Raw genomic sequence first — 12,661 nt, 5'->3', positions numbered from 1 at the left:
GAATGTAATATTAATTCTTGATTTGGCTGTAATGTTTTTCCTAAAAACAGTATTCAACTTATTACTTGTAGTATTTCCCTGTGTTAAATAATACAAGACTTATATTAGATAGATTGCTTTGTGCAATTTATATATGATTTTGAAAGCAAATTGAGCCAACTAATCCTAGTTTAATGTTTAGTTACGCTTGCACTTAACTGTACAGTAACAGTGTGAGTTGTATCTTAGTGATCACATCACATGACTAGAATGTGAAATAAAGTTGTTACTGTGGGTCAGCAATAAAACCGATCATGAACTTAGAATGTTGCAAGGCCATGAAGTTTTTTTTGTCACAGGTGCAGTATGGGAGCCAGGAAGACGTATACATTGCATGCACAAATCAGTTTGGTCTTTGTATTGTTTCTTGTACCTCACAGGGTCTGACTAAAATTGGCAAATTAAAAAAAAAAAGTTATGAGTTTGTGCCAGTTACTAGTTATGAAATAGCCTGTCAGAGTGTTCTTCCCAGTGCACTCTAGAACAGTCTGATGAATTCTATGTAAATACGTAGATGTCACAGAATTCTGTGTCTTTCCTGATTGGCTGTCTCTACAACTTCAGTACATTACCATGAGAACTCTCGTGCATAGACTGTCCTGTCCGCTCCAGACCGATTCACTAGTATATTATTCAGAGTCTCATGATAATAGACAACATAATTATTTTCTTACGAAAACTCAATGCCAGGAATCTTGAATGTACATGGCATGCGATTAAATACAGAAACAGCTTTCTGTTGTCTAGTTGTATCATCAACATTGCCTAGTCAGGCGTTTGTATTTGGGGCTTATGATAAAACCAAATGTCATACAATCACATCAACATTGCCTTGCCAGGCGTTTGCATTTGGGGCTTACGATAAAACCAAATGCTATACAATCACATCAACATCACCTTGCCAGGCGTTTGCATTTGGAGCTTACGATAAAACCAAAATGTCATACAATCACATCAACATTGCCTTGCCAGGCGTTTGCATTTGGGGCTTACAATAAAAACAAAATGCTATACAATCACATCAACATCACCTTGCCAGGCGTTTGTATTTGGGGCTTAACGATAAAACCAAATGTCATACAATCACATCAACATTGCCTTGCCAGGCGTTTGTATTTGGGGCTTACAATAAAAACAAAATGCTATACAATCACATCAACATCACCTTGCCAGGCGTTTGTATTTGGGGCTTACAATAAAACCAAATGCTATACAATCACGTCAACATCACCTTGCCAGGCGTTTGTATTTGGGGCTTAACGATAAAACCAAACGTCATACAATCACATCAACATTGCCTTGCCAGGCGTTGGCATTTGGGGCTTACAATAAAACCAAATGCTATACAATCACATCAACATTACCTTGCCAGGCGTTTGTATTTGGGGCTTACGATAAAACCAAATGTCATACAATCACATCAACATTGCCTTGCCAGGCGTTTGTATTTGGGGCTTACGATAAAACCAAATGCTATACAATCACATCAACATCACCTTGCCAGGCGTTTGTATTTGGGGCTTAACGATAAAACCAAATGTCATACAATCACATCAACAATGCCTTGCCAGGCGTTTGTATTTGGGGCTTACAATAAAACCAAATGTCATACAATCACATCAACATTGCCTTGCCAGGCGTTTGTATTTGGGGCTTACGATAAAACCAAATGTCATACAATCACATCAACATCACCTTGCCAGGCGTTTGCATTTGGGGCTTACGATAAAACCAAATGCTATACAATCACATCAACATCACCTTGCCAGGCGTTTGCATTTGGGGCTTAACGATAAAACCAAATGTCATACAATCACATCAACATTGCCTTGCCAGGCGTTTGTATTTGGGGCTTACGATAAAACCAAAATGTCATACAATCACATCAACATTGCCTTGCCAGGCGTTTGTATTTGGGGCGTACGATAAAACCAAAATGCTATACAATCACATCAACATTGCCTTGCCAGGCGTTTGTATTTGGGGCGTACGATAAAATCAAATGTCATACAATCACATCAACATTGCCTTGCCAGGCGTTTGTATTTGGGGCTTACAATAAAACCAAATGCTATACAATCACATCAACATCACCTTGCCAGGCGTTTGTATTTGGGGCTTAACGATAAAACCAAATGTCATACAATCACATCAACAATGCCTTGCCAGGCGTTTGTATTTGGGGCTTACGATAAAACCAAATGTCATACAATCACATCAACATTGCCTTGCCAGGCGTTTGTATTTGGGGCTTACGATAAAACCAAATGTCATACAATCACATCAACATCACCTTGCCAGGCGTTTGCATTTGGGGCTTACGATAAAACCAAATGCTATACAATCACATCAACATCACCTTGCCAGGCGTTTGCATTTGGGGCTTACGATAAAACCAAAATGTCATACAATCGCATCAACATTGCCTTGCCAGGCGTTTGTATTTGGGGCTTACAATAAAACCAAATGCCATACAATCACATCAACATTGCCTTGCCAGGTGTTTGCATTTGGGGCTTACGATAAAACCAAATGCCATACAATCACATCAACATTACCTTGCCAGGCGTTTGCATTTGGGGCTTAACAATAAAACAAAATGCTATACAATCACATCAACATTGCCTTGCCAGGCGTTTGTATTTGGGGCGTACGATAAAACCAAAATGTCATACAATCACATCAACATTGCCTTTCCAGGCGTTTGCATTTGGGGCTTACGATAAAACCAAATGCTATACAATCACATCAACATCACCTTGCCAGGCGTTTGCATTTGGGGCTTACGATAAAACCAAATGCTATACAATCACATCAACATTGCCTTGCCAGGCGTTTGTATTTGGGGCTTACGATAAAACCAAATGCTATACAATCACATCAACATCACCTTGCCAGGCGTTTGCATTTGGGGCTTACGATAAAACCAAATGCTATACAATCACATCAACATTGCCTTGCCAGGCGTTTGCATTTGGGGCATACAATAAAACCAAATGCTATACAATCACATCAACATTGCCTTGCCAGGCGTTTGCATTTGGGGCTTACGATAAAACCAAATGCTATACAATCACATATACATTACCTTGCCAGGCGTTTGCATTTGGGGCTTACAATAAAACCAAATGCTATACAATCACATCAACATTGCCTTGCCAGGCGTTTGCATTTGGGGCTTACAATAAAACCAAATGCTATACAATCACATCAACATTGCCTTGCCAGGCGTTTGCATTTGGGGCTTACAATAAAACCAAATGCTATACAATCACATCAACATTGCCTTGCCAGGCGTTGGCATTTGGGGCTTACAATAAAACCAAATGCTATACAATCACATCAACATTGCCTTGCCAGGCGTTTGCATTTGGGGCTTACGATAAAACCAAATGCTATACAATCACATATACATTACCTTGCCAGGCGTTTGCATTTGGGACTTACAATAAAACCAAATGCTATACAATCACATCAACATTGCCTTGCCAGGCGTTTGCATTTGGGGCTTACGATAAAACCAAATGCTATACAATCACATCAACATTGCCTTGCTAGGCGTTTGCATTTGGGGCTTACGATAAAACCAAATGCTATACAATCACATCAACATTACCTTGCCAGGCGTTGGCATTTGGGGCTTACGATAAAGTCAAATGCTATACAATCACATCAACATTACCTTGCCAGGCGTTGGCATTTGGGGTTTACGATAAAACCAAATGCTATACAATCACATCAACATTGCCTTGCCAGGCGTTTGCATTTGGGGCTTACGATAAAACCAAATGCTATACAATCATATCAACATTACCTTGCCAGGCGTTGGCATTTGGGGCTTACGATAAAACCAAATGCTATACAATCACATCAACATTGCCTTGCCAGGCGTTTGCATTTGGGACTTAACAATAAAAACAAAATGTCATACAATCACATCAACATTGCCTTGCCAGGCGTTTGTATTTGGGGCTTACGATAAAACCAAATGCTATACAATCACATCAACATTGCCTTGCCAGGTGTTTGCATTTGGGGCGTACGATAAAACCAAATGCTATACAATCACATCAACATCACCTTGCCAGGCGTTTGCATTTGGGGCTTAACAATAAAACAAAATGTCATACAATCACATCAACATTGCCTTGCCAGGCGTTTGTATTTGGGCCTTACAATAAAAACAAAATGTCATACAATCACATCAACATTACCTTGCCAGGTGTTTGCATTTGGGACATAACAATAAAAACAAAATGCTATACAATCACATCAACATTACCTTGCCAGGTGTTTGCATTTGGGACTCAACAATAAAAACCAAATGCTATACAATCACATCAACATTACCTTGGCAGGTGTTTGCATTTGGGGCTTACAATAAAACCAAATGCCATACAATCACATCAACATTACCTTGCCAGGCGTTTGCATTTGGGGCTTACAATAAAACCAAATGCTATACAATCACATCAACATTACCTTGCCAGGTGTTTGCATTTGGGGCTTAACAATAAAAACAAAATGCTATACAATCACATCAACATTACCTTGCCAGGCGTTTGTATTTGGGGCTTACAATAAAACCAAATGCCATACAATCACATCAACATTACCTTGCCAGGCGTTTGTATTTGGGGCTTACAATAAAACCAAATGCCATACAATCACATCAACATTACCTTGCCAGGTGTTTGCATTTGGGGCTTACGATAAAACCAAATGCCATACAATCACATCAACATTGCCTTGCCAGGCGTTTGCATTTGGGGCTTACGATAAAACCAAATGCTATACAATCACATCAACATTGCCTTGCCAGGCGTTTGCATTTGGGGCTTACAATAAAACCAAATGCTATACAATCACATCAACATTGCCTTGCCAGGCGTTTGCATTTGGGGCTTACGATAAAACCAAATGCTATACAATCACATCAACATTGCCTTGCCAGGCGTTGGCATTTGGGGCTTACAATAAAACCAAATGCTATACAATCACATCAACATTGCCTTGCCAGGCGTTTGCATTTGGGGCTTACGATAAAACCAAATGCTATACAATCACATATACATTACCTTGCCAGGCGTTTGCATTTGGGACTTACAATAAAACCAAATGCTATACAATCACATCAACATTGCCTTGCCAGGCGTTTGCATTTGGGGCTTACGATAAAACCAAATGCTATACAATCACATCAACATTGCCTTGCCAGGCGTTTGCATTTGGGGCTTACGATAAAACCAAATGCTATACAATCACATCAACATTACCTTGCCAGGCGTTGGCATTTGGGGCTTACGATAAAGTCAAATGCTATACAATCACATCAACATTACCTTGCCAGGCGTTGGCATTTGGGGTTTACGATAAAACCAAATGCTATACAATCACATCAACATTGCCTTGCCAGGCGTTTGCATTTGGGGCTTACGATAAAACCAAATGCTATACAATCATATCAACATTACCTTGCCAGGCGTTGGCATTTGGGGCTTACGATAAAACCAAATGCTATACAATCACATCAACATTGCCTTGCCAGGCGTTTGCATTTGGGACTTAACAATAAAAACAAAATGTCATACAATCACATCAACATTGCCTTGCCAGGCGTTTGTATTTGGGGCTTACGATAAAACCAAATGCTATACAATCACATCAACATTGCCTTGCCAGGTGTTTGCATTTGGGGCGTACGATAAAACCAAATGCTATACAATCACATCAACATCACCTTGCCAGGCGTTTGCATTTGGGGCTTAACAATAAAACAAAATGTCATACAATCACATCAACATTGCCTTGCCAGGCGTTTGTATTTGGGCCTTACAATAAAAACAAAATGTCATACAATCACATCAACATTACCCTGCCAGGTGTTTGCATTTGGGACATAACAATAAAAACAAAATGCTATACAATCACATCAACATTACCTTGCCAGGTGTTTGCATTTGGGACTCAACAATAAAAACCAAATGCTATACAATCACATCAACATTACCTTGGCAGGTGTTTGCATTTGGGGCTTACAATAAAACCAAATGCCATACAATCACATCAACATTACCTTGCCAGGCGTTTGCATTTGGGGCTTACAATAAAACCAAATGCTATACAATCACATCAACATTACCTTGCCAGGTGTTTGCATTTGGGGCTTAACAATAAAAACAAAATGCTATACAATCACATCAACATTACCTTGCCAGGCGTTTGTATTTGGGGCTTACAATAAAACCAAATGCCATACAATCACATCAACATTACCTTGCCAGGCGTTTGTATTTGGGGCTTACAATAAAACCAAATGCCATACAATCACATCAACATTACCTTGCCAGGTGTTTGCATTTGGGGCTTACGATAAAACCAAATGCCATACAATCACATCAACATTACCTTGCCAGGTGTTTGCATTTGGGGCTTACGATAAAAACAAAATGCTATACAATCACATCAACATTACCTTGCCAGGTGTTTGCATTTGGGGCTTACAATAAAAACAAAATGCTATACAATCACATCAACATTGCCTTGCCAGGCGTTTGCATTTGGGGCTTACAATAAAAACAAAATGCTATACAATCCCATCAACATCACCTTGCCAGGCGTTTGCATTTGGGGCTTAACAATAAAACAAAATGTCATACAATCACATCAACATTGCCTTGCCAGGCGTTTGTATTTGGGCCTTACAATAAAAACAAAATGTCATACAATCACATCAACATTACCTTGCCAGGTGTTTGCATTTGGGACATAACAATAAAAACAAAATGCTATACAATCACATCAACATTACCTTGCCAGGTGTTTGCATTTGGGACTCAACAATAAAAACCAAATGCTATACAATCACATCAACATTACCTTGGCAGGTGTTTGCATTTGGGGCTTACAATAAAACCAAATGCCATACAATCACATCAACATTACCTTGCCAGGTGTTTGCATTTGGGGCTTACAATAAAACCAAATGCTATACAATCACATCAACATTACCTTGCCATGTGTTTGCATTTGGGGCTTAACAATAAAAACAAAATGCTATACAATCACATCAACATTACCTTGCCAGGCGTTTGTATTTGGGGCTTACAATAAAACCAAATGCCATACAATCACATCAACATTACCTTGCCAGGCGTTTGTATTTGGGGCTTACAATAAAACCAAATGCCATACAATCACATCAACATTACCTTGCCAGGTGTTTGCATTTGGGGCTTACGATAAAACCAAATGCCATACAATCACATCAACATTACCTTGCCAGGTGTTTGCATTTGGGGCTTACAATAAAAACAAAATGCTATACAATCACATCAACATTACCTTGCCAGGTGTTTGCATTTGGGGCTTACAATAAAAACAAAATGCTATACAATCACATCAACATTGCCTTGCCAGGCGTTTGCATTTGGGGCTTACAATAAAAACAAAATGCTATACAATCACATCGACATTACCTTGCCAGGCGTTTGCATTTGGGGCTTACGATAAAACCAAATGCTATACAATCACATCAACATTACCTTGCCAGGTGTTTGCATTTGGCGCTTACGATAAAACCAAATGCCATACAATCACATCAACATTACCTTGCCAGGTGTTTGCATTTGGGGCTTACGATAAAACCAAATGCCATACAATCACATCAACATTACCTTGCCAGGTGTTTGCATTTGGGGCTTAACAATAAAAACAAATGCCATACAATCACATCAACATTACCTTGCCAGGCGTTTGCATTTGGGGCTTAACAATAAAAACAAATGCCATACAATCACATCAACATTGCCTTGCCAGGTGTTTGTATTTGGGGCTTACGATAAAACCAAATGCCATACAATCACATCAACATTACCTTGCCAGGTGTTTGCATTTGGGGCTTACAATAAAACCAAATGCTATACAATCACATCAACATTACCTTGCCAGGCGTTTGCATTTGGGGCTTACAATAAAACCAAATGCCATACAATCACATCAACATTACCTTGCCAGGTGTTTGCATTTGGGGCTTAACAATAAAAACAAATGCTATACAATCACATCAACATTACCTTGCCAGGTGTTTGCATTTGGGGCTTGACAATAATAACAAAATGCCATACAATCACATAAACATTGCCTTGCCAGGCGTTGGCATTTGGGGCTTACGATAAAACCAAATGCCATACAATCACATCAACATTGCCTTGCCAGGCGTTGACATTTGGGGCTTAACTATAAAACCAAATGCTATACAATCACATCAACATTGCCTTGCCAGGTGTTGGCATTTGGGGCTTACGATAAAACCAAATGCCATACAATCACATCAACATTACCTTGCCAGGTGTTTGCAATTGGGGCTTACAATAAAACCAAATGCAATACAATCACATCAACATTACCTTGCCAGGCGTTTGCATTTGGGGCTTACAATAAAACCAAATGCCATACAATCACATCAACATTACCTTGCCAGGTGTTTGCATTTGGGGCTTAACAATAAAAACAAATGCTATACAATCACATCAACATTACCTTGCCAGGTGTTTGCATTTGGGGCTTGACAATAATAACAAAATGCCATACAATCACATAAACATTGCCTTGCCAGGCGTTGGCATTTGGGGCTTACGATAAAACCAAATGCCATACAATCACATCAACATTGCCTTGCCAGGTGTTGGCATTTGGGGCTTACGATAAAACCAAATGCCATACAATCACATCAACATTTCCTTGCCAGGCGTTTGCATTTGGGGCTTACAATAAAACCAAGTGCCATACAATCACATCAACATTACCTTGCCAGGTGTTTGCATTTGGGGCTTACAATAAAACCAAATGCTATACAATCACATCAACATTACCTTGCCAGGCGTTTGCATTTGGGGCTTACAATAAAAACAAAATGCTATACAATCACATCAACATTACCTTGCCAGGCGTTTGCATTTGGGGCTTACAATAAAAACAAAATGCTATACAATCACATCAACATTGCCTTGCCTTGCCAGGCGTTTGCATTTGGGGCTTACAATAAAACCAAATGCCATACAATCACATCAACATTACCTTGCCAGGCGTTTGCATTTGGGGCTTACAATAAAAACCGAATGCCATACAATCACATCAACATTACCTTGCCAGGTGTTTGCATTTGGGACTTAACAATAAAAACAAAATGCTATACAATCACATCAACATTACCTTGCCAGGTGTTTGCATTTGGGGCTTACAATAAAACCAAATGCCATACAATCACATCAACATTACCTTGCCAGGCGTTTGCATTTGGGGCTTACAATAAAAACCAAATGCCATACAATCACATCAACATTACCTTGCCAGGTGTTTGTATTTGGGGCTTACAATAAAAACCAAATGCCATACAATCACATCAACATTACCTTGCCAGGCGTTTGCATTTGGGGCTTACAATAAAACCAAATGCCATACAATCACATCAACATTACCTTGCCAGGCGTTTGCATTTTGCGCTTACAATAAAAACAAAATGCTATACAATCACATCAACATCACCTTGCCAGGTGTTTGTATTTGGGGCTTACAATAAAAACAAAATGCCATACAATCACATCAACATTGCCTTGCCAGGCGTTTGCATTTGGGGCTTACAATAAAACCAAATGCCATACAATCACATCAACATTACCTTGCCAGGTGTTTGTATTTGGGGCTTACAATAAAAACCAAATGCCATACAATCACATCAACATTACCTTGCCAGGTGTTTGCATTTGGGGCTTACGATAAAACCAAATGCCATACAATCACATCAACATTACCTTGCCAGGTGTTTGCATTTGGGGCTTACAATAAAAACAAAATGCTATACAATCACATCAACATTACCTTGCCAGGTGTTTGCATTTGGGGCTTACAATAAAAACAAAATGCTATACAATCACATCAACATTGCCTTGCCAGGCGTTTGCATTTGGGGCTTACAATAAAAACAAAATGCTATACAATCACATCGACATTACCTTGCCAGGCGTTTGCATTTGGGGCTTACGATAAAACCAAATGCTATACAATCACATCAACATTACCTTGCCAGGTGTTTGCATTTGGCGCTTACGATAAAACCAAATGCCATACAATCACATCAACATTACCTTGCCAGGTGTTTGCATTTGGGGCTTACGATAAAACCAAATGCCATACAATCACATCAACATTACCTTGCCAGGTGTTTGCATTTGGGGCTTAACAATAAAAACAAATGCCATACAATCACATCAACATTACCTTGCCAGGTGTTTGCATTTGGGGCTTAACAATAAAAACAAATGCCATACAATCACATCAACATTACCTTGCCAGGCGTTTGCATTTGGGGCTTAACAATAAAAACAAATGCCATACAATCACATCAACATTGCCTTGCCAGGTGTTTGTATTTGGGGCTTACGATAAAACCAAATGCCATACAATCACATCAACATTACCTTGCCAGGTGTTTGCATTTGGGGCTTACAATAAAACCAAATGCTATACAATCACATCAACATTACCTTGCCAGGCGTTTGCATTTGGGGCTTACAATAAAACCAAATGCCATACAATCACATCAACATTACCTTGCCAGGTGTTTGCATTTGGGGCTTAACAATAAAAACAAATGCTATACAATCACATCAACATTACCTTGCCAGGTGTTTGCATTTGGGGCTTGACAATAATAACAAAATGCCATACAATCACATAAACATTGCCTTGCCAGGCGTTGGCATTTGGGGCTTACGATAAAACCAAATGCCATACAATCACATCAACATTGCCTTGCCAGGCGTTGACATTTGGGGCTTAACTATAAAACCAAATGCTATACAATCACATCAACATTGCCTTGCCAGGTGTTGGCATTTGGGGCTTACGATAAAACCAAATGCCATACAATCACATCAACATTACCTTGCCAGGTGTTTGCAATTGGGGCTTACAATAAAACCAAATGCTATACAATCACATCAACATTACCTTGCCAGGCGTTTGCATTTGGGGCTTACAATAAAACCAAATGCCATACAATCACATCAACATTACCTTGCCAGGTGTTTGCATTTGGGGCTTAACAATAAAAACAAATGCTATACAATCACATCAACATTACCTTGCCAGGTGTTTGCATTTGGGGCTTGACAATAATAACAAAATGCCATACAATCACATAAACATTGCCTTGCCAGGCGTTGGCATTTGGGGCTTACGATAAAACCAAATGCCATACAATCACATCAACATTGCCTTGCCAGGTGTTGGCATTTGGGGCTTACGATAAAACCAAATGCCATACAATCACATCAACATTTCCTTGCCAGGCGTTTGCATTTGGGGCTTACAATAAAACCAAGTGCCATACAATCACATCAACATTACCTTGCCAGGTGTTTGCATTTGGGGCTTACAATAAAACCAAATGCTATACAATCACATCAACATTACCTTGCCAGGCGTTTGCATTTGGGGCTTACAATAAAAACAAAATGCTATACAATCACATCAACATTACCTTGCCAGGCGTTTGCATTTGGGGCTTACAATAAAAACAAAATGCTATACAATCACATCAACATTGCCTTGCCTTGCCAGGCGTTTGCATTTGGGGCTTACAATAAAACCAAATGCCATACAATCACATCAACATTACCTTGCCAGGCGTTTGCATTTGGGGCTTACAATAAAAACCGAATGCCATACAATCACATCAACATTACCTTGCCAGGTGTTTGCATTTGGGACTTAACAATAAAAACAAAATGCTATACAATCACATCAACATTACCTTGCCAGGTGTTTGCATTTGGGGCTTACAATAAAACCAAATGCCATACAATCACATCAACATTACCTTGCCAGGCGTTTGCATTTGGGGCTTACAATAAAAACCAAATGCCATACAATCACATCAACATTACCTTGCCAGGTGTTTGTATTTGGGGCTTACAATAAAAACCAAATGCCATACAATCACATCAACATTACCTTGCCAGGCGTTTGCATTTGGGGCTTACAATAAAACCAAATGCCATACAATCACATCAACATTACCTTGCCAGGCGTTTGCATTTTGCGCTTACAATAAAAACAAAATGCTATACAATCACATCAACATCACCTTGCCAGGTGTTTGTATTTGGGGCTTACAATAAAAACAAAATGCCATACAATCACATCAACATTGCCTTGCCAGGCGTTTGCATTTGGGGCTTACAATAAAACCAAATGCCATACAATCACATCAACATTACCTTGCCAGGTGTTTGTATTTGGGGCTTACAATAAAAACCAAATGCCATACAATCACATCAACATTACCTTGCCAGGTGTTTGCATTTGGGGCTTACGATAAAACCAAATGCCATACAATCACATCAACATTACCTTGCCAGGTGTTTGCATTTGGGGCTTACAATAAAAACAAAATGCTATACAATCACATCAACATTACCTTGCCAGGTGTTTGCATTTGGGGCTTACAATAAAAACAAAATGCTATACAATCACATCAACATTGCCTTGCCAGGCGTTTGCATTTGGGGCTTACAATAAAAACAAAATGCTATACAATCACATCGACATTACCTTGCCA

This window comes from Saccoglossus kowalevskii, chromosome 5 (assembly GCF_978046115.1).
Source record: "Saccoglossus kowalevskii chromosome 5, keSacKowa6.1, whole genome shotgun sequence".
Classification (NCBI taxonomy): Eukaryota; Metazoa; Hemichordata; class Enteropneusta; family Harrimaniidae; genus Saccoglossus; species Saccoglossus kowalevskii.
The sequence above is the reverse complement of the archived record's forward strand: the minus strand, read 5'-3'. Positions refer to the sequence as shown.